The sequence below is a fragment of the Enhydra lutris genome, unplaced genomic scaffold, assembly GCF_002288905.1.
Source record: "Enhydra lutris kenyoni isolate GAN:26980312 unplaced genomic scaffold, ASM228890v2 scaffoldscaffold2, whole genome shotgun sequence".
Lineage (NCBI taxonomy): Eukaryota > Metazoa > Chordata > Mammalia > Carnivora > Mustelidae > Enhydra > Enhydra lutris.
Genome location: NW_019154086.1, coordinates 55104238 through 55124732, shown reverse-complemented (window position 1 = coordinate 55124732; position 20495 = coordinate 55104238).

Sequence of the window (20495 nt, the reverse complement as noted above, 5' to 3'; positions counted from 1 at the left end):
TCATATCTTCTGCCCATTTTTTGATACGATTTTCTGTTTTGTGTGTGTTGAGTTTGAGGAGTTCTTTATAGATCCTGGATATCAACCTTTTGTCTGTACTGTCATTTGCAAATATCTTCTCCCATTCCGTGGGTTGCCTCTTTGTTTTGTTGACTGTTTCCTTTGCTGTGCAGAAGCTTTTGATTTTGATGAAGTCCCAAAAGTTTATTTTTGCTTTTGTTTCCTTTGCCTTTGGAGACATATCTTGAAAGAAGTTGCTGTGGCTGATATCGAAGAGATTACTGCCTATGTTCTCCTCTAGGATTCTGATGGATTCCTGTCTCACGTTGAGGTCTTTTATCCATTTTGAGTATATCTTTGTGTACGGTGTAAGAGAATGGTCGAGTTTCATTCTTCCACATATAGCTGTCCAGTTTTCCCAGCACCATTTATTGAAGAGACTGTCTTTTTTCCACTATACATTTTTTTCCTGTTTTGTTGAAGATTATTTGCCCATAGAGTTGAGGGTCCATATCTGGGCTCCCTCCCAAAAAACAAGAGCCCAGGACCTGACAGATTCCCTGGGGAATTCTACCAAACTTTCAAAGAAGAAAATACACCTATTCTCCTGAAGCTGTTTCAAAAAATTGAAGCAGAAGGAAAACTTCCAGACTCTTTCTATGAAGCCAGATTACCCTGATCCCCAAACCAGGCAAAGACCCTACCAAAAAGGAGAATTTCAGACCAATATCACTGATGAATATGGATGCTAACATTCTCAACAAGATCTTAGCAAACAGGATCCAACAGCACATTAAAAAGATTATCCACCATGACCAGGTGGGATTCATTCCTGGGCTACAAGGATGGTTTAACATTCGCAAATCTATCAATGTGATAGAACAAATTAATAAGAAAAGAGAGAAGAACCACATGGTCCTCTCAATTGATGCAGAAAAAGCATTTGACAAAATCCAGCATCCATTCCTGATTAAAACACTTCGAAGTATAGGGATAGAGGGAACATTCCTGAACTTCATCAAATCTATCTATGAAAGACCCACAGCAAATATCATCCTCAATGGGAAAAAGCTTGCAGCCTTCCCGTTGAGATCAGGAACATGACAAGGATGCCCACTCTCACCACTCTTGTTCAACATAGTATTAGAAGTCCTAGCAACAGCAATCAGACAACAAAGAGAAATAAAAGGTATCCAAATTGGCAATGAAGTAGTCAAACTCTCTCTCTTCGCAGATGACATGATTCTTTATATGGAAAACCCAAAAGACTCCACCCCCAAACTATTAGAACTCATACAGCAATTCAGTAATGTGGCAGGATACAAAGTCAATGTACAGAAATCAGTGGCTTTCTTATACACTAACAGTGAAAATACAGAAAGGGAAATTAGAAAATCGATTCCATTTACTATAGCACCAAGAACCATAAGATACCTGGGAATAAACCTAACCAAAGAGGTAAAGGATCTGTACTTGAGGAACTACAGAACTCTCTTTTCTTTTTGATAAGTCTGGCCAGGGGTTTATCAATCTTATTATTTCTTTCAAAGACCTAGCTCCTAGTTTCATTGATCTGTTCTACTTATCTTTTGGTTTCTATTTCATTGATTTCTGCTCTGATCTTTATTATTTCTCTTATTTAGAATTTATTTGCTGTTCGTTCTTCAGGTCCTTTAGGTATAAGGTTAGGTTGTGTATTTGAGAAATTTCTTGTTTTTTGAGAAAGGCTTGTATTGCTTTTTATTTCCCTCTTAGGACCACTTTTGTTGCATTCCAAAGATTTTGAACAGTTGTGTTTTCATTCACATTTGTTTCCATGAATTGTTTAAATTCTTCTTTAATTTCCGGGTTGACTAATTCATTCTTTTGTAGGATGCTCTCTAGCCTCCTTGTATTTGAGTTCTTTCCAAATTTCCTCTTCTTACTGAATTCTAGTTTCAAAGCATTGAGGTCCAAAAATATGCAGGGAATGATCCCAGTCTTTTGGTATTGGTTGATACCTGATTTGTGACCTGGTATGTAATCTATTCTGGGGAATGTTCCATGCACATGAGAGAAGAATGTGCATTCTGTTGCTTTAGGATGGAAAGTTCTGAATATATCTATGAAATCCATCTGGTCTAGTGTGTCACTGAAAGCCCTTTATCTTTGTTGATCTTCTGCTTAGATGATCTGTCCATTGCAGTGAGGGGTTGTTAAAGTCCCCTATTATTATTGTATTATTATGGATATGTTCTTTGATTTTGTTATTAATTGGCTTATGTATTTGGCTGCTCCCATGTTGGGGACATAAATATTTATAATTGTTAGATTTTCTTGTTGAAAAGACCCTTTAATTATGATATAGTGTCCTTCCTCAGCTCTTATTACAGTCTTTGATTTAAAATCTAATTTGTCTGATATAAAGATTGCCACCCCAGATTTCTCTTTTTTTATTTTAACATCTTAATTTTATTTAATTTTTTCAGTGTTCCAAAATTCATTGTTTATGCACCACACCCAGTGCTCCATGCAATACATGCCTTCTTTAATACCCAATAACAGGCTCACCCATCCCCCAACCCCTTCACGTCCAAAACCTCAGTTTGTTTCTCATAGTCCACCATCTTTCGTGCTTCATCTCCCCCTCCAATTTCCCCCAATTCACTCTTCCTTTTCTTCTCCTAATGTCCTCTACCTTATTCCTTATGCTCCACAAGTAAGTGAAGCCATATGATAATTGACTTTCTCTGCTTGACTTATTTCACTCAGCATGATCTCCTCTAGTCCCATCCATGTTGATATAAAAATTGGGTATTCATCCTTTCTGATGGAGGCGTAATATTCCATTCTATATATGGACCACATCTTCTTTATCCATTCATCTGTCAAAGGGCATCTTGGTTCTTTCCATAGTTTGGTGATTGTGGACATTGCTGCTATGAACATTGGGAAAGAGATAGCTCTTCTTTTCACTTCTTTTCTGTATCTTTGGAGTAAATACCCAGTAGTGCAATTGCAGGGCCATAGGGTAGCTTTATTTTTATTTTTTTTTAAGATTTTATTTATTTATTTGACAGAGAGAGAGATCACAAGTAGGCAGAGAGTCAGGCAGAGAGAGAAGGGGAAGCAGGCTCCCTGCTGAGCAGAGAGCCTGATGCGGGGCTCGATCCTAGGACTCTGAGATCATGACCTGAGCTGAAGGCAGTGGCTTAATCCACTGAGCCACCCAGGCGCCCCTATTTTTAATTTTTTGAGGAATCTTCACACTGTTTTCCAAAGTGGCTGCACCAATTTGCACTCCCACCAACAGTGTAAGAGGGTTCTCCTTTCTCCACATCCTCTCCAGCACTTGTTGTTTCCTGTCCTGTTGATTTTGGCCATTCTAACTGATGTAATGTGGTATTTCAATGTGGTTTTGATTTCTTTTGATGTCTATTAGCATGAAAATTGGTTTTCAACCACCTCATTTTAAATCTGGAGATATCTTTGGATCTAAAATGAATCTCTCACAGACAACATATCAACGAGGCTTGCTTTTTTTTTTTTTTTTTTTTTTAAATCCAGTCTGATACCCTGTGTCCTTTGATTAGGGAATTTAGCCCATTTACATTCAGAGTAACTATCGAAAGATATGAATTTAATGCCATTGTGTTACCTGTAAAATGACTATTGATTTATATTGTCTCCATTCCTTTCTGGTCTTTGTTACGTTTGGGCTCTCTTTTTGCTTAGAGGATTCCTTTTAATATTTCTTATGGGGCTGGTTCAGTGATCAAAAAGTCTTTAAGTTTCTGTTTGTCCTTGAAACTTTTTATTTCTCCTTCTATTTTGAAAGGATTCCTAGCTGAATAAAATATTCTTGGCTGCATATTTTTCTCATTTAGCACTCTGATTATATCATGCCAGTCCTTTCTGGCCTGCTAGGTCTCTATAGATAGGTCTGCTGCCAGTCTAATGTTTCTTCCCCTGTACATTACTGACTTCTTGTCCCAAGCTACTTCTAGTATTTTCTCTTTGTCTCTGAGATTTTTAAGTTTCTGATCATATGTTGGGGTGTTGACCTGTTTTATTTATTTTGATGGAGGTTCTGTATGCCTCCTGGATTTTGATGTCTATTCCCTTCCCCAGATTAGGGAATTTCTCTGCTATAATTTGCCTCAATATACCTTTTGCCCCCCTCTCTCTTTCCTCTTCTTCTGGGATCCCAATTATTGTAATATTGTTTTTGCTTTATAATATCACTTATTTCTCAATTTTTCCCCTTGTGATCCAGTAGTTGTTTATCTCTTTTTCTCAGCTTCTTTATTCTCCATCATTTGGTCTTCTATATCACCAAAGCCTCCATTTATGATTGCATCTCATTAATAACCTTTTTGAATTTGACTTGTTTAGACTGGGTTGGACTTGTTCAGAAAGGGATTCTCTAGTGTCTTTTATACTTTTTTCAAGCCCACCTAGCATCTTTATAATTGTTATTCTGAACTCTAGTTCTGACATCTTTCTTAGGTCCATACTGATTAGGTCCCTGGCAGTCAATACTGTCTCTTGTTCTCTTTTTTGAGGTGAGTTTTTCCATCTTGTCATTCTGTCCAGAGAATATGAATAAGAGAACAAAATACTAAAAGGTCAACAATTACCCCAGGTAAATATGTATGAAACAAATCAGATGAGTCCTGAAACTGGGAAAGAAAAAAAAAAAAGAATATAATTAGGCAGATGAGAAGAATAGAGCAATACATGGGTTCTCTGTGTATTTTGGTCTGATTTTTTAGAAAATTAGATCCCAAAATTATAAAGAAAAAATTAATATATGTACAAAAATATAATTACATACAATGAAAGGATAGAATGTAACTGTTAAAATAGAAATTAAAAGACAAGAAGAAAACAAAAGAGAAAAAAACTAACAAAAACAAATAAAGGAAGGGATATAAACAGTAGGTGAACAGAACAGAGCAATATACTATCTCCTGAGTGTAATTTGGCCAGTTTGTTAGAAGAAACTATGTCTCAAAATTATAAAGAAAGAAAAACTTATATATACAAGATAAAATTAAATACATTGAAAGGATAGAATGTAACTGTAAAGTCTTTAGCAAAAAAAAAAAAAATAGAACAGAGCCATACATTAGATTTTGGGTGTATTTTGGTCTGTTAGAACAAACTACACTGCCAAATTGTAAAGAAAGGAAAATTTACATATATATACAAAAAATAAGATTAAATACAACAAAGGGATAGAATATAACTATAAAAATGAAAGTTAAAAAAGATTTTTAAAAAGAGTTGATAAAATAAGAATTGGTTGAAAAGGGAAAGAAAACATTTTTTAAAAATTAAAGTTGAAAGACTAAAGAATCATGGGGGAAAAGCTGTGAATTCTACATTCTGTATTCCTCTAGCTCTGGAGTTTTGCAGTTCTCATTGATTAGTAAACTTGGTCTTGGCTGGTTTTTCTTGCTGATCTTCTGGGGGAGGGGCCTGTTGTGTTGATTCTCAAGTATATTTGCCCCAGGCAGGATTGTACAGCTCTTGCTAAGGGCCAGGTTAAGTAAGCTGCCCCTGGTTGCTCTATGTGGCTTTTGTTCCCTAAAGGCTTTCCACACAGGTTTAGAGCATGAGAGTAAAAATGGCAGCCTCCTAATCTCCAGCTCTAGAGCCAAGAGCTCAAGCAGTCAGTCACTCTGCTCTCCCAGGTATCCAGCCACACTCAGTGCTCACCCAGTCTATGTCCAAGTGTTTCTATCTCAAGAACATGACCCCCTTTTGAGTTTCCAAAACCTCCAGACTCCTAAAGTGTGTTCCTGCCCCACTCCTCTCTGGGGAGGAGGGGGGAGTCTCATGAGTTCTGCCACTTGCTGGGCCCTGCATGCGGAGAGCAATCATGTGACCATACCATGGTTCATGGTATATGGTAACCCTTAGTTGAGAGCCCACTCCTGGGTTCTCTTGCAGTTTGTTTCCCCAATCTGGTGCCTGAGAGCTCTGCCACACTCAGGCACCCCTGGTATTCCTGTGACCCCAGGGTCCTGAGACCACACTCTCCCAGTTAGGGTTCTCACTCTGCTTGGCCACCTGAGTGATGTCCCTCACTGGAGCAAACTTCTAGAAGTTCTGATTTTGTGTTCCACCACTATATCACTTGCCATTAGCTGCCTGATGGAGGCCCCCTTCCTCCTGCAGTCTATCTTCTCATCTATCACGTCGGATTAACTTCTCCACACTTCCTACCTTGCAGAAAGTAGTTGCTTTTCTATTCATAGAGGTGCAGCTATTCTTTTATTTGATCTCTGGTTGAGTTCATAGGTATTCAGAATGATTTGATAGTTATTTAGCTGAATTTCTGGGACCAGATGAAATTAAGTTTCCTTAGTCCTCTGCCATCTTGGACTCTCCCCCCACCCTGAAGTTTTAAAGCCTGAAGCAAGTCAGTTAATAAGTGGGAATCCAGAAGACCTTTGACTCTGGCACACACTGTTAGTTAACTAACCACTTTCCATTCCCAACTCTTAATTGCCATCTGAAATCTATCTTTGTTTATACTGACATTATACACAACTTCAGAGGGGGAACCATAGTTGGTCTAAGCCAATTGTGTCCACCCTTTTCCCAGTTTCTCAGTCTTTCAGTCTGATCAGTGAGAACTCAAGTGGAAGTCAACCAGACATATTTCTAGAAAATTAAAATTAAATTTCTGATAAGTAGAGACATAAATGATTGCATGGCCCTTCCCTCTCCTTCCTGTCTTGCACATAGGACATAAGAAATGGAACTGCACCAGCCATCTCAAGTGACTAAGGAAACATCAAGAGAATTTCAGGGTCATCTGCTTTTACCTCATTGGCACTGAACCAACACTAACAGGTATCTATTTTGGGATCTCTTATTAAATAGGAACAATAAATTTTCCTTATTTAATCTACTATACTAGTTACTTACCTTTTATTCTCAAATGTATTTTACATCTTTTCCTCTAAGTGTTATTTCCAAACTCTTTTGCCAGCTGATGTCCAACTAAATATAGGCCATTGGCAGAGTAGCAGAGGATTGAAAAATGAGAAGAAAGGAGAAGCCAGAGAATTTCTCCATCCGTTCCTCTGCTTTAGGCTATATTTCCAGCATTGGCTGTGTCTTTTCCATAACCTTAACTCCTGATGATCATTCCTCTTCCATGGTCCCATCTTCCTCAAGCATCTATCTTATAGATCCAGCCCCAGGTGGCAAAGTTATAGTTATAGTCCTAAGTTATAGTAAGCATCATCTCTTTCATTTGTCCCTGAATCCCTGTGAGTGGTGGTGTCTTCCCACTTTTACCAGTCTTTGAGCTATTACTCTTTGAAACACCTTATTTGGTTTCTTAGCTTTTCCAACCCCTTTGTAACTAGTTCTCTATATTAAATTATTATTTATTGTATTACCTTTAGAGATTGTATTACTCTTTGGAGATTGTATTACTTTTTTAAATTGAAGTATAATTGACATACAATATCATATTAGTTTCAAGTGTACAACACAATGATTTGTCACTTATATACATGTTATGAAATGTTCACTAGGCTAAGTGTAATTACCATCTGTCACCATGCAAAGTTATTATAATATTATTGACTATATTCCCTATGCTGTATATTACATCCCCATGACTTATCTATCTTATAACTGGAAGTTTGTTCTTCTTAATCTTATCCACTAATTTCATCCATTCTCCCGCCCTCCTTCCCTCTGGAGACCACCAGTTTGATCTTTGTAGTTATGAGTCTGTTTCTATTTTGTTTTATTTGATCATTTTTTTTTTAGATTCCACATTTATAAGTGAAATCATACAGTAGTTGCCTTTCTCTTTCTGACTTATTTCACTTAGCATAATACCCTTTAGGTCTACCCATGTTGTTGCAAATGGCTAGATTTCATTCATGTTCATGGTTGAGTAATATTCCAGTGTGTGTGTGTGTGTGTGTGTGTGTGTGTCACATCTCTTCTATCCATTCATATAAATTATTAATGTTAGATTACCTGGCATGGACTGAGTTTTCCTGACTGGATCCTGACTGATATAGAACCTTAGTTAGATTTTCCCTTACCTGAAAAATCACTTCCTGAATTGATTCAAACCTTAAGAAATAGTTAAAGCTCCTTTACCTTGTGGATGTGTATATTTTAGTGAAGACCACCTTCCTTTATAATATATCTTACCATACCAAATCATTGTCTTTACTCTTTCCTCACCCACACTGAGGTAATAGTCACCTTGTAAAAGTCATGGTTGCTCCCTGCCTGGAATCTGAGAATTATACTGAAATTTGACTTTCCTACACCGTATTTGGAACACTCTTTCTTATTTGATCTCTAACTCACTCTATCCCAGTGGCTCTACCCTGATTCACCCTCTCTACCAAGAGCCTTAAGATTTATGACATATGTACATGTATGACCTTCCCAGTGATTTTCTTGGGTATGCTCACCAACAGCCATAAAGCAAATGAGGTGCTGCTCTGTCTGAAACCAATGGTCTGCAGGAACCAAAAGCAGCCTAGACCTAAAAACCTCTGGCCTGCTATCCCTGCAAAGAAAGATCCAAACTCTGTGCTCTGTGTGTGCATGTATGCATGCATGCGTGTGTGTGTGTGTGCATATGTACTACAGGATGAATTTTGAAGTCCCTTCTTCTAATGGGTGGTGGAAAGCATAGGAAGTTTGGAGTATAAATATATTCATTATTTCAGCCAATATATATTGAGCTATTTTTTTGTGTTCATAAGTGATATAGTGGGTAACACAACAGAAAAGTCCCTACTCTCTGTTCTCCAAGAGTTGTTTCTGACTCTCCAGAATGGTAAAGAAAGCCACTTACAGCCAGCAGATTATGTTATTTAAGGTTATTAAAGTAATGTTTTCACAAAAAGCAGAGTCAAAACCTTAATATCGATATTTTCATCCTATGAGATTAGATTATGTTTGCTGTCTTCTCCTAAAATGAATGTTCATCCTGGCAAGGTATGTTTGCTTTCAGGGCAAATCAGCAAGAAAATAAACCAGAACTCCCGATGATAGGTGGACCAAAATCAAATGGAGCCCCCACTTTTGCTTTTTTTCACTGACTAGAATCCAAACCTTCCCCCAACCATAGTCAACAACATCTAAGTTGAAGAGTCCTCATGAGCAACCAGTCCAGACTGAGGGATCTAGAGCACGCAGGATGCAAAAAGGATTTAAGTGGAGGGAGGAGGGAGAGATAATCTCTTATTTTGGAAGAGTAGAATTCTCAGAGGAGAGAGAGAGACACATAGAGAAAGAGATTGAGGGTGTGGCAAGAGAGATCATGTCTTCATGGGTATTCATTTTGAACGCTTAAATATGTCAGACTCTGTAGCTACACCTGAAAAAATGCTTTTTAAGTTTCAATTTAGCATTAATACTCCAGGATTCTAAGATTTAGAGCAAAATTTTTTTAAAAATTAATCAGTTGGATTATATTGCAGTTGACAAGACTCAATTTTTCTGTAGAAGATGTGCTGTATTTTTATTAGTGCTCACAAAGAAATAAAAATTAAATCCTAATTTTCAAAAGCAGTTGTAAATTTTAATATAGGAAAATCCAAGTTCAGTTAACATCACACCGGTCTTTAAAATCAAGATTACCCAGTGATGGGTATTAAGGAGGGCACATACTGCATGGAGTACTGGGTGTTATAAACAAACAATGAATCAATATTCCTTCTAAAAGTAAAAAGCAGTTTCTGCATTAAAATGAAGTGAGATTCTTAAATTGTTCTAACAACACTAACTTAACTTTTATGATCTGGTTTAATTTTCACAAACACCCTATCAGGTAAGTACTATTTTAAATCCTATTTATAGATGTGAAAATTAGGATGTGGAAAATCTGAATAAACTGTTTAAATTCACCTGGCCAGTTAAATGATGGAGCCAGAATTGGAATGTTCAAAACTTGTAGCTAGTTCACTACCCTATAGTGCATCAGATTGACTAGCAGATGTTACAGGAACAAAAGACTAAGAAAAATCTTGAACTCTGCTTACTTTGATAATTTTTCCTAAGAAATTTCAAACAAAAAATGTTTTGTGTCTTTTTTCTTAATAAACATATATTGCTCTCCTTGGTAAAATTCATACTTGTGATATATATACTAATCCATTTTCATCAAGTGATTAAATCATTTCACATAAGAAACTGTTTTCCTAAATATACAAAAAATAAATTCGAGCAAACAATTGTAAAGCTAAGCACAACTCAAGAAATCGTTTCCCCAGATATCACATCCCACAAAGGCCACAACCATATGCAAAAACAGCTAGGTGTGTAGTTTTCCAAGAATAGGATCACGGTTTTGTGCTTTTAGCACTATAATTGGTAGAGGTTAAAAACAGAGTAGAATACCTTCTCCAGACTTCTGAGGAGAGGCAAGAATCTTAGCAATTACTTCCACTTGAAACTTCTGTCTAGCCTGCTTAGCATAGGACTTTCATCATGTGTGGTATATAAATTTTTTGGATCTTGAATTGTTTACTATTTCTTCCTCTGTAAGTGAAAAAGATGATTTCCTGGGTGAAATAGATGGGAAGATAACAGATGTGTTCCAGGACCTACAGCAAAGGCACTTGAAGACTGGAGTTATGCCCATTATTGAGTTTATCAGGGGCCAGCCTCAAGGAACTAGTCAGAGACAACACCAAAGAGCTTCCAACTCTAAAGGCCCTTGTTTTCCAAGCTCTTTATCTTCAATTTAGGAGATAAGTAGCAACAAAATTGTGTATATCACTTCCTATAGCACCCTTGCTCCCTTTCTTCATATCCCTTCATCCAGTTTCAAAAATGAAATACAACAGACTTTATCACCCTCACTCAGTGATCTCTTTACAGCTCAAAGCATGATTGTCCTCAACTGCTTATTGGAACAGGTCCACCTTCCACATTTTGTGAACACAGCTGCTGACTGCCTTATCAGAGGGGCAAAGAATGGTCAGCACAGCCCACAAATTTATTTTTCTTAGTTAAAAATAAAAACATAGCCAGACAGCAGTCTGGGGATTGGCAGTGAATGGAAGGATATAGAACACTATTATGGAAAGGGAGGAGAAAAATGGCAACACTCAGCTCCATGGAGCCTGGCTTTTTTATAATTTTTTAATGTCTGTGAACTGATAGCTATTGATGGAGTTTGTGAAATCAGCTGACTCCAGCTGTATTGAATTTATAGTGAAGATCAGTCCTATCCTAAACTCCCAAACTTCTATGTATAGTACATTACCCCAAACTTTACTGGGGCCCTCCAAAAAAGCCCACATGCCACAGGTTAGGAGATCGAGGATACTGATTCTCCAGCATTGAATGTAGAACTTGTAAACAGTGTTCTCAACTTGAGCTGCATATTGAAACCCCTCAACAGCTTTAAAAACTGCTAATGCCTGAGCCCTGGTCCTCGGCATTTCTGATTTAATCGAGTTAGTTAAGCTTAGGCATCAGAATTTTCTCATTCATCATTTTCTCATTCATTGGTTTTTCTCATTGTAGACAAAACTGAGACCCACTGCTGTGGAATGCCACATCTGAGGTCCAGACCCCCTGCCTGCACACCAGAAGATTCCGGAGGATGGGGAAGCAGGATTTGAAAGAGTGCCAGTGAATATGGTTTTGGCCATATGAGGCAGTCTGTGACTTTGCAAATCACTTCTTTAAATGATGACTACAGTTTAAGGATGGAAGTCTACCTGAGCATACCCACATGTCTCACTTTCCAACAATATAAAACCTCACAGATATGAGTCAAAACTACAAAGACTGATCAAAGCCTCTCTTTCCTCCTACTCACCAACAATAAGTAGTATTAGTGGGCCAAGGATGAATCCCTCTAATCTGCTATTTGCTTCCTGGATATGACTTCCAGCCTAATTGAACTTAAACTCAGAATTAAATCACGAGAACATATCTTTGCCCCATAAATCAGGTTGACCTGAAAGATATGCTACCTCTTCCCTTATTGCTATGTCAAACACAGGAATTTGTCCCTCAGAGGACTAGGAATAGGGCAAGGTCTTCAGAATTCTCAGAATTAGAGGTACATCCAATTTGACTTTAAAGATTTCCTGAAATCATGCATTAAACAAAGGCCTTAAGACCTCTCTCTGGTTCCCTTCAGAGTATGTGAGTAATAAATTTATTACCCATGTTACATGAAAGTCCTTTGTGGACTTTTCCAGAGTCTCGAATCTAATCATGGTTAAGCCAACAAAGGGATTATAGCTTTATCGGGAGCTTATTTTGCAGAAGTGCCACATAGCTTTGCCAGAGAGAATATCCTGTTTTTCCCACTATGTTGAGCTCAAAGATCCCATTAAATAAAGTTGAGGTCTTCAGTTATGCAGAAATATAAACAGACTGCTCAGTGTGATTTGGAATTATATTTTTATTTAGAAAAAAATACTGTCCAAATACTAAACAATGTTGACCTCCATAATTCAGAAACCTGGATATGATAGAAGGAGAAATTCTAAAGTCTCTCCACTGGAAAAAAAGGCAATACATATTCAAAGCATGCACACACACACACACACACACACACACACTTTGCCATTTTCTGTATCCTAACCATGGAGTCTACTTGATTATTAATGATGCCTAAAGTTTTTCAATGGATAAACTATTAAGAACTATTAAGAATATGGGACAATTTGGGTAGAAAGCTTTGTAAAATCAAGTCTAAACCTTTCTCTTTTTTTAAAGATTTTATTTACTTATTTGAGAGAGAGAGAGTGAGAGAGAGAAAGCACGAGATAGGGGAAGGTCAGAGGGAGAAATAGAGTCCCGCTGAGCAGGGACTCCCATCCCCCAACACAGGACTCTCCTGGAACTCCAGGATCATGACCTGAGCCAAAGGCAGATGCTTAACTGAGTCACCCAGGAGCCCTAAACCATTCTGAGATTCAATTAGTTTAGCCTAATAGGAGCATATGGTATTTTGTGGGCTTGGTGATAGGTAGCTTGAGAAAAATATTATAGATAGGCTGAGGTGGCTGTATTATGTAGATTTCCATAGACTAAAGATCTAATTCTGCCTTAGTTGTAAGTAAGACAAACTAGTGAAATACAAGGTCTATGCCCACATAGGACTAGATCCAATCAATCACTTTAAAACAAAATAATTTCCAATTATATGTAAAATTATGAACCTCAATTACAAGGAAAAAAATCTCTTGTATATCCTCAGATGGCCATATCTTTCTACTGACAGATGAAACTCAAACCACATCTCCTCAGGTGCATTTCTTACAGTGCAGTGATGAGTGATTTAGTACAAGATGGTGGCAATGGAAGAGGGCTATAGAATTGGCTCTTCTGAAAGGACAATGATAACTCAATTCCACATTGCATTTTTGTCCACTCACATTGTGGCTATAAAAGCAGCATGGTTGAGCCTCTGGCTTGGCCCCCTTGTAATCAGAGAGATTAAACTTTCAAAAATGGTTGCCATAAAATCCCCCATTCTTCTCTCTCTTCTAGTATAAGACCTTGCCACCCCCCATCAAGAAGGGAGTCTGATTCCTCTTGGTGTGAATCTGGGCAGAGCTTGTGGCTGCTTCTACTAGTAAAGCATGATAGAAGTGATGCTGTGTGAGTTCCAAGATGGGTCATAAAAGGTAATGTAGCTTTGTCTTGTTCTCTAGAATACTTATACTTGGAGCCTGGAACTGTCATGTAAGAAGTTCAACTACCATGAGGTCACCATGCTATCAGGAAGCCAAACCACATGGAAAAACCACAAGTAGGTGCTACATCCAACAGTTCCTGTGACACTCCCAGCAAAGAGTCAATACCAACTGTCAACCCTCTGAGTGAGTCATCTTGAACATCCAGCCCCATCTAACTTTCAGATAATAGCTCCAATGACATCTGATTCCAACTGCTGGAGAGACCCCAAGCCAAAACCATCTAGCCAATCTCTTCCCAAATTCCTGACTCAAAATAATAATTAATAATAATAATAATAATAAGCAAAATAAAATTTCTGTTTTAAGCCACTAAGTTTAGGGGGTAATTTATTATGCAACAATAGCAGCCAGAACAGAATCTTTTCAGAATTACTTTTACTTCCTACTATTCAAACTATTTTAGAATTTAAGAAAATCAGAAATTTCTGACCACCTTCAAGAAAGGAGCCTCTTTTTGAGACACTTGACCCTGAATCTTCCAACATCCTGCTGCTCTTAGAATTTTCTAACAACTAATGGCTCTGACAAGCAGTTATATTATGTAATCAGGTAGAGAAAATTCTATTCATTACAACTCTTCTAAGAGAGATTTCTCTATATATTTGGGAAAATACTCTTTGATCACTGAATTGTGGGAATGAGATGAGAGTAAGGCAGAAAGAGACATTTAAGTTCATGTTCAAGTAGTAATAAGTAGTTGCTGAACTTCCTTTTATGGGGGGGGGAGCCCTATTCACTGTAGTAGACCTTTTTGCTTTGTTAAGCACCTAGCCGAGAAGACATTTCAAGTTTAGGAAAAGAACTGCATTGCTTAGCAAAACAGAGGAAAATGGACCATGTTTGGGAAAATGAAAAGGAGAACACCCTGCTTGCTGAGTAACCAAAATGAGAACTTTGGGGAACAGAGTTGCTTAACAGTGTGTTAAAGGAGTTTGCTATTGAATTTATAAGGAAAATTTTATCCCTTTTCAACCTTATGAGAGTTTTTGTAAATAAATTATTGCTCAATAATTCTCTTGTTGCTAGTGATCTAGAGAGGTAAAGAGATGTTCAGGTAAGCAAGAGGATGAAAAATAGAGTCCATATAGCATGAGCTGGTAGCTAGGGTACCCATATATTTGTAAGGATGTAGCAGTGAAAAATTATTTTTTGAAAAGAGAAAGAAAACTGTCAAAAAATAATTTACCCTATATAGTGCTATGAAGTGTGTAAGCCTGGCAATTCACAGACATGTACCCCTGGGGCTAATAATATATTATATGTTAATAAAAAAAATAATAATTTACCCCAGCTATCACCCAGTCATGGAAGGCCCATTTTATTTAATTTTTTAAAGTTTTTTTTTCTTTTTTTTTTTTTAAATTAGAGAGACAGTGCTACTAGGAGCAGGGGGAGGGGAAGAAGCAGACTCCCCACAGAGCAGAGAGCTTGATAGGGTGTTTGATCCCAGGACCCTGGGACCCTGGAATCATGACCTGAGTCAGAGGCAGACCCTTAATCTACTAAGCCATCCAGATGCCCCAGAAGGCCCATTTTAAAGGAAGAGTTTTACACGTACTGTTGTCCCCTAAAAATTGAGAAAAAGGACAGGTACACAAAAGAATTCCCAAGCATTTTTTACTATTTGTTTTGCTTTGTTTTTTTCCCCAGTGCTAACAGTTGTTTAGTTTTGATGAAGAAATTTGTGGGAAAAGTTGAGCTGTTGATACACAGAAAGGGTCATTTACCAGAGTCGCATAAAAATGGCCCAATGTTTTTACCAACAGCTAACAGTGAGCTTTGTCTCTTGCTATCAATTTCAACCCTTTAAAAATTTTCTTCTTCTCTGCCCCATTTTTGAGAACAAGTCCTAATGTGTTCTATTCTGATGAACAAATGTGCACTAATAATTAATAACTGGCAATAAGTGAGTCTATTTTATGCAGTTTAGTTCCCTGAGTCATTTGCATTTTATTTGTGGCCTATTTGAACTTTGCCCCACAAACTTGGGCAGGAGGAAAGGGTATCATTTTTTTACTTTTTTCAAATTAAATCCAACTTTGAGCCTCTTCCTTCCTGAAATTGTAGAAAAATTCTACTTCTATCATTATTTTTATTGGTAGAGAGAAGTCTTTTCCTGTTAGGCTCCAATTATAAATTAGGAGCTCGATGTGCTTCCTCAAAATAGAGGGGAAAAGTGTGAGCCTTCCGTCCCTCTTAACCTGCTGATAGACACTGTTCAGGTTCTGTTGCTCTCTGTAGTCTGGTGACCCCATAGTTTCCTCCACCATATATGGATATTAGAGCTAAGGCAGGATCCCTGTACTAAGGTTCAGTCTCCTCAGGTGCAGCATTCCTAGTCCTGTCTCCAGCCTGAGTCTCTTTCATGGGGCAAGATTCTCCATGGAGAGTCTCTCCCTCCAGTCTTGGGAAGTCTCCTTTCCCAAAGAAAATTCACTTCTTTCCCATCTCCCTAGCACAAACCTCTCAAGGACTGGTCTCTGGGAACATAAAAGCCAGGAAGCTCTTCTGCTACTGTCCATACGTCATTTTCCCTTCCCGTACCCATAACACAAACCTCCTCAGAGGCAAGGGAGGGGCTCAGAGAGTAAAGCTACCTTCTTGGGAGAGGGAGAGGAAAACATGTTGCAAAAAGAAAATACAAAGTGATGTTTCAACAAAACACTCCAATATGTATTTAATGAGACGCTGCAGAAGCAGTAATATTTTTACTCAAAGGAAGGGGACTTTTAAAATGGGTCCTTCAGTACTCCTCAGGGCTGGGCAGGGGTCCCTCTCCAGACAGGGTCCACTAAATTTCAAAGCACAATGCATTTGAGAAAATCCTGAGTTTAGGGATGTTGTTCTTGGGGTTGCCCCTTGGCATAGGAGACATGCCTGCGAGGACACAGTCCTTAGGAATATATTTTCCTATCCCGGTCCCTACCCTCCAGGAGAACACCAGCAATAATTCTGGGTTAGTTAGCCAAAAGGCAGGCTCTGCCTTACCTGACTCCTGCCAGAAGCAATTCCCTTTGAAAATAGCTTTCTGTGTCAGAAGGAAGGAATAGGACCCTGGCACTGAGCAGACCTCGTACTTCCCTCACACCACTTGTTTACAGGCAGCACAGAGAAGGGAAAATGAGGTCAAGGAGCTGTTGCTATTTCCCTCTTTACTGAGGGAGGGGGCAGATGATCTTCAGTAGCAGATACCTTGATCCACTGCTTGGTGTCAATGAAGCTGTTAAACCTGACATGTGGCTTCGGAGAAGTTCTACTGAAACCCCCTGTTAGTCGTCCAAGAATGGTAAACTTAGAAGTCTAAAGGGATATAGATCTTCATATCCAAACTAAGAGAGGTATTCTAGAAAATCACAGGTTATATTTTTCATAGGACTTTTTTTTTTTTTTTTGCCTTTCACTTTGATTAGGCAACCATCAGCTGAAGACCTTCTGTCCAGTTTCTTATTTCTTTTAGCAGCCTCACTTTATAGATCAGGTAAACTGAGGCTCAGAGGGATTAAATGACTCATTTCAGATCCCATATCTAGTAAATAATATAGTCCAGGACTGCAAGCTAAGATTTCTGATTGCATTTACCCATTTGTGGTCTTTTTGGGTGAATATTTCACCAAAACATTTTTAGGATTATCTGTTCTTTTAAGATAGATGCTTGAAGAAGACTGAAGCTTCCTAGCATTAAGAGGGGTTGAATCCGTGTTAGGAAAACCAGACAAGTATTAACAAAATTCTGAGTAAATTGTCTGTCTCTGCAGATACCAGTAGATCACAGTTGGCAAGGGAAGTCTAAACAGTTCTGTCAATTGCTTTACAAAAAGTTGCTTTCTGTTTATGAACCGTTAGCTCAATTTAAGCATTAGTGTGTATATTGTGTGTGTGTGTGTGTGTGTGTGTGTGTGTATTAGAAGGATCCAGCAGGTACACAAACCAAGCTTTAATATAGAGCTGGAAAGAGCCAAAGAATAAGCACATTGTAGACAACAGAACAACTAGAACGTTCTGTAGCTTTGAAAAATATTGTGGCCAAACAAAATGTTCTGCCAGGGGCAACATGGTTAGCTTTCTATCATTTCAGTATGAACAGGTTATATTTTCAGGTGCTATTGACCTTCAAGGCCAGCCTAATAAACTCTGTTCTTGGGTTGTTCAGTAAGACCAACAGTGGCATTTGGGGAGCTGAGACAGGTGGAGCTAATGTTCAGTTCCCTACAGAGAACTGCATATTTTCCAGAAAGAATCTTAGTCCTCAAAGTATCCTCTAAAGAAGGGGGGGGATATGTTTTCTTTAACAAATTATAACATTTTGAAAGCACTTTTTTCAATTGGATGAGGGTTTCATTAGGACCATGTAATAGTAACTTAATTGAATATTAATTAGTAAAGATTAATTGAACATTTACTACACAGAAGTACCATACCGACATGATCTCATTTAATCTTGAAGAAGGCTCAGGACAAAGGCAGCATTTGTCAGACTTTCAGACACAGAAACCGGGGTTCAGAGGTTTTAAATAATTTGCTTACAAAGGTGCTATAAAAAGTGATGAAACTTTCTGATCTCAGCTCAAGTCTTTCTGACCCCCAAGTCTTACCATTGAGCACACTGCCTCCCAATTTGATATAAGGGAAATGATACCCACATAGGAAAGGTAGGTGTAGGTTCTAGATAACCAAGAACTAATCTGTGAGCATCCATCCTTCCAAATTAGAGTAAACTTGTAATCTTGATGTTCACTTTGAAGGGAACTCCTTTCCATAAGCACAGTCTGTATTTTCCCAGTTTTCTGCTGGGTCTGCTGGAGGAAGAAAAGATATTAAAATAAATTGCCTTGAAGGAAACACTACTTTTTTCAACTTCTGGGACATTAAAAAGAGCAACCCAGCCACATAAAATTAGATCAAAATTAATTTACATGTAAAAAATTCTGAGCTAATCACATAAAGATTATTTTTTCCAAAAGGAAAATTACATGAAAATTTAAATGTCTATTTAAAGACACATTTAATGTCATTTGGATGTTCTTGGAAAGTAAAAATGGTAGCACCAAAAATTGCTAAATTGTGATTGGTTTTGTCTGCTTGATATTACCAATGCTAAGGTCAAGTAGATAAATCACTTTTTTCAGTGCATACACAGACAAAAATAATGTATATCCATAATACACAAAAATACCTATAAATCAATAGGAAAAAACAATAATGCAATAGAAATATAGACATAAATATAAACAAGCAGAGAAACACATGGCTTAAGAACATATAAAAAGCCACTCAACTTCACTAATAATCAAAGATATGCATTTTAAAATCCTGAAATATTTCTTAAAACATTCAGATTAGCAGAAGGTAGAAACAACAATTACAAGCACTGGAGATAATTTAGAAAAATAAAACTCTTGATGTGTAAATTGACACAACCAGTTAGAACAATTGGTTGTATTTTACTAAAATTAAATACATAAACCTATTGCCTAACAATTTCATTTTGCAGATTATCCCCAGAACTCTCAACATATACATAAGGAGACACATGGAAGAATTAGCAGCATAATTTGTCATAGTCAAAACGTGGGGAAATATATCAATTGTAGAATATCTAAATAATTATGATATATTCATATGACAGGATACTACTGAGCAGTAAAAATGAATGAACTAGAGCTAAACACATTAACATGGATGAATATTGCGGACATAATGAGAAGTAAAACAGATATTTCATGAGAATACACAAATATGCATCCATTTCCATTAAATTTAAAATGTGTAAAATTAAATATATGTTATAAGAATACAAACAAGTGTGAAAGTTATAGAGATTTTCATGACAATGATACACTCCTAATTTAAGACAGAGATTTATCTCTGGAGGAGAAGGAAGGAAATGAAATCAGGGTGGGGTACATGGAGGGCTTTAAGTGGGTTTGTTTGTCAGGTTTTATTTCTTAAACTGGGAGATGGCTGAGATATTTCTCTCATACTATTTGCATCTTTTGGTTTTTTGAAAAATTCATACTTTTAAAAGTTCCTCAGTAACCAACATTACCCCCCAAATGATTAAAGCAAAGTCCTGCTCATCTCCTTTGGAAAACGTTACCTTTTTTTTGATCATGGTTGTGATTGAGTTTTTGAGAACTTACATTTCAGATGAAATAATGCAGACAGCTCAGAAGATCCCATTCTGGAAGAATGTGAAGCTGTCTCAAATTTACAATATGTGGCCTATTCAACAACACTCAAAAACTCAGTATGGATTCCACACCCTTGCCCTCTGCCTGGAGCCAGTGTAGCAAGGACACTGACTTTCAAAACAAAGCTAGATTTAGGTTTAATTCCACCCTTGCCACTTTCTGGCCTTAGTTTCTTCACCTGTAAAATGGAACTAATAAAACACTTCATTGAACTTTTGTTGAGGATGGAATTAATTACCACATGCAAAGTGCCCACAGTGCAATAAACACTCATAAATAATGTCATCATGATTTACAGAAATTGTGAGGCTAGAAAGTCATTCTGGTTCTCTTTCTTGCTCTCTCTTTCTCCCAGGTGTCTGCCATTTTGGAGTTTGCCATGTAAGTAAATATTCTCATTCAAATCACTTTCCTGAGGCTTATAGTAACATGCATCCCAATTCATTCTTTGGATAGTCAATTTTCTAGGTATTTCTGAACTTAAAATTGAAATGTCCTATTTATTCACATTTCTTTCTTCCTTAAAAACACTAGTTGAGATCATGAGACCATTACTCAGAGATCTCAGACATTATTAAAACAAATTACTCTGGAT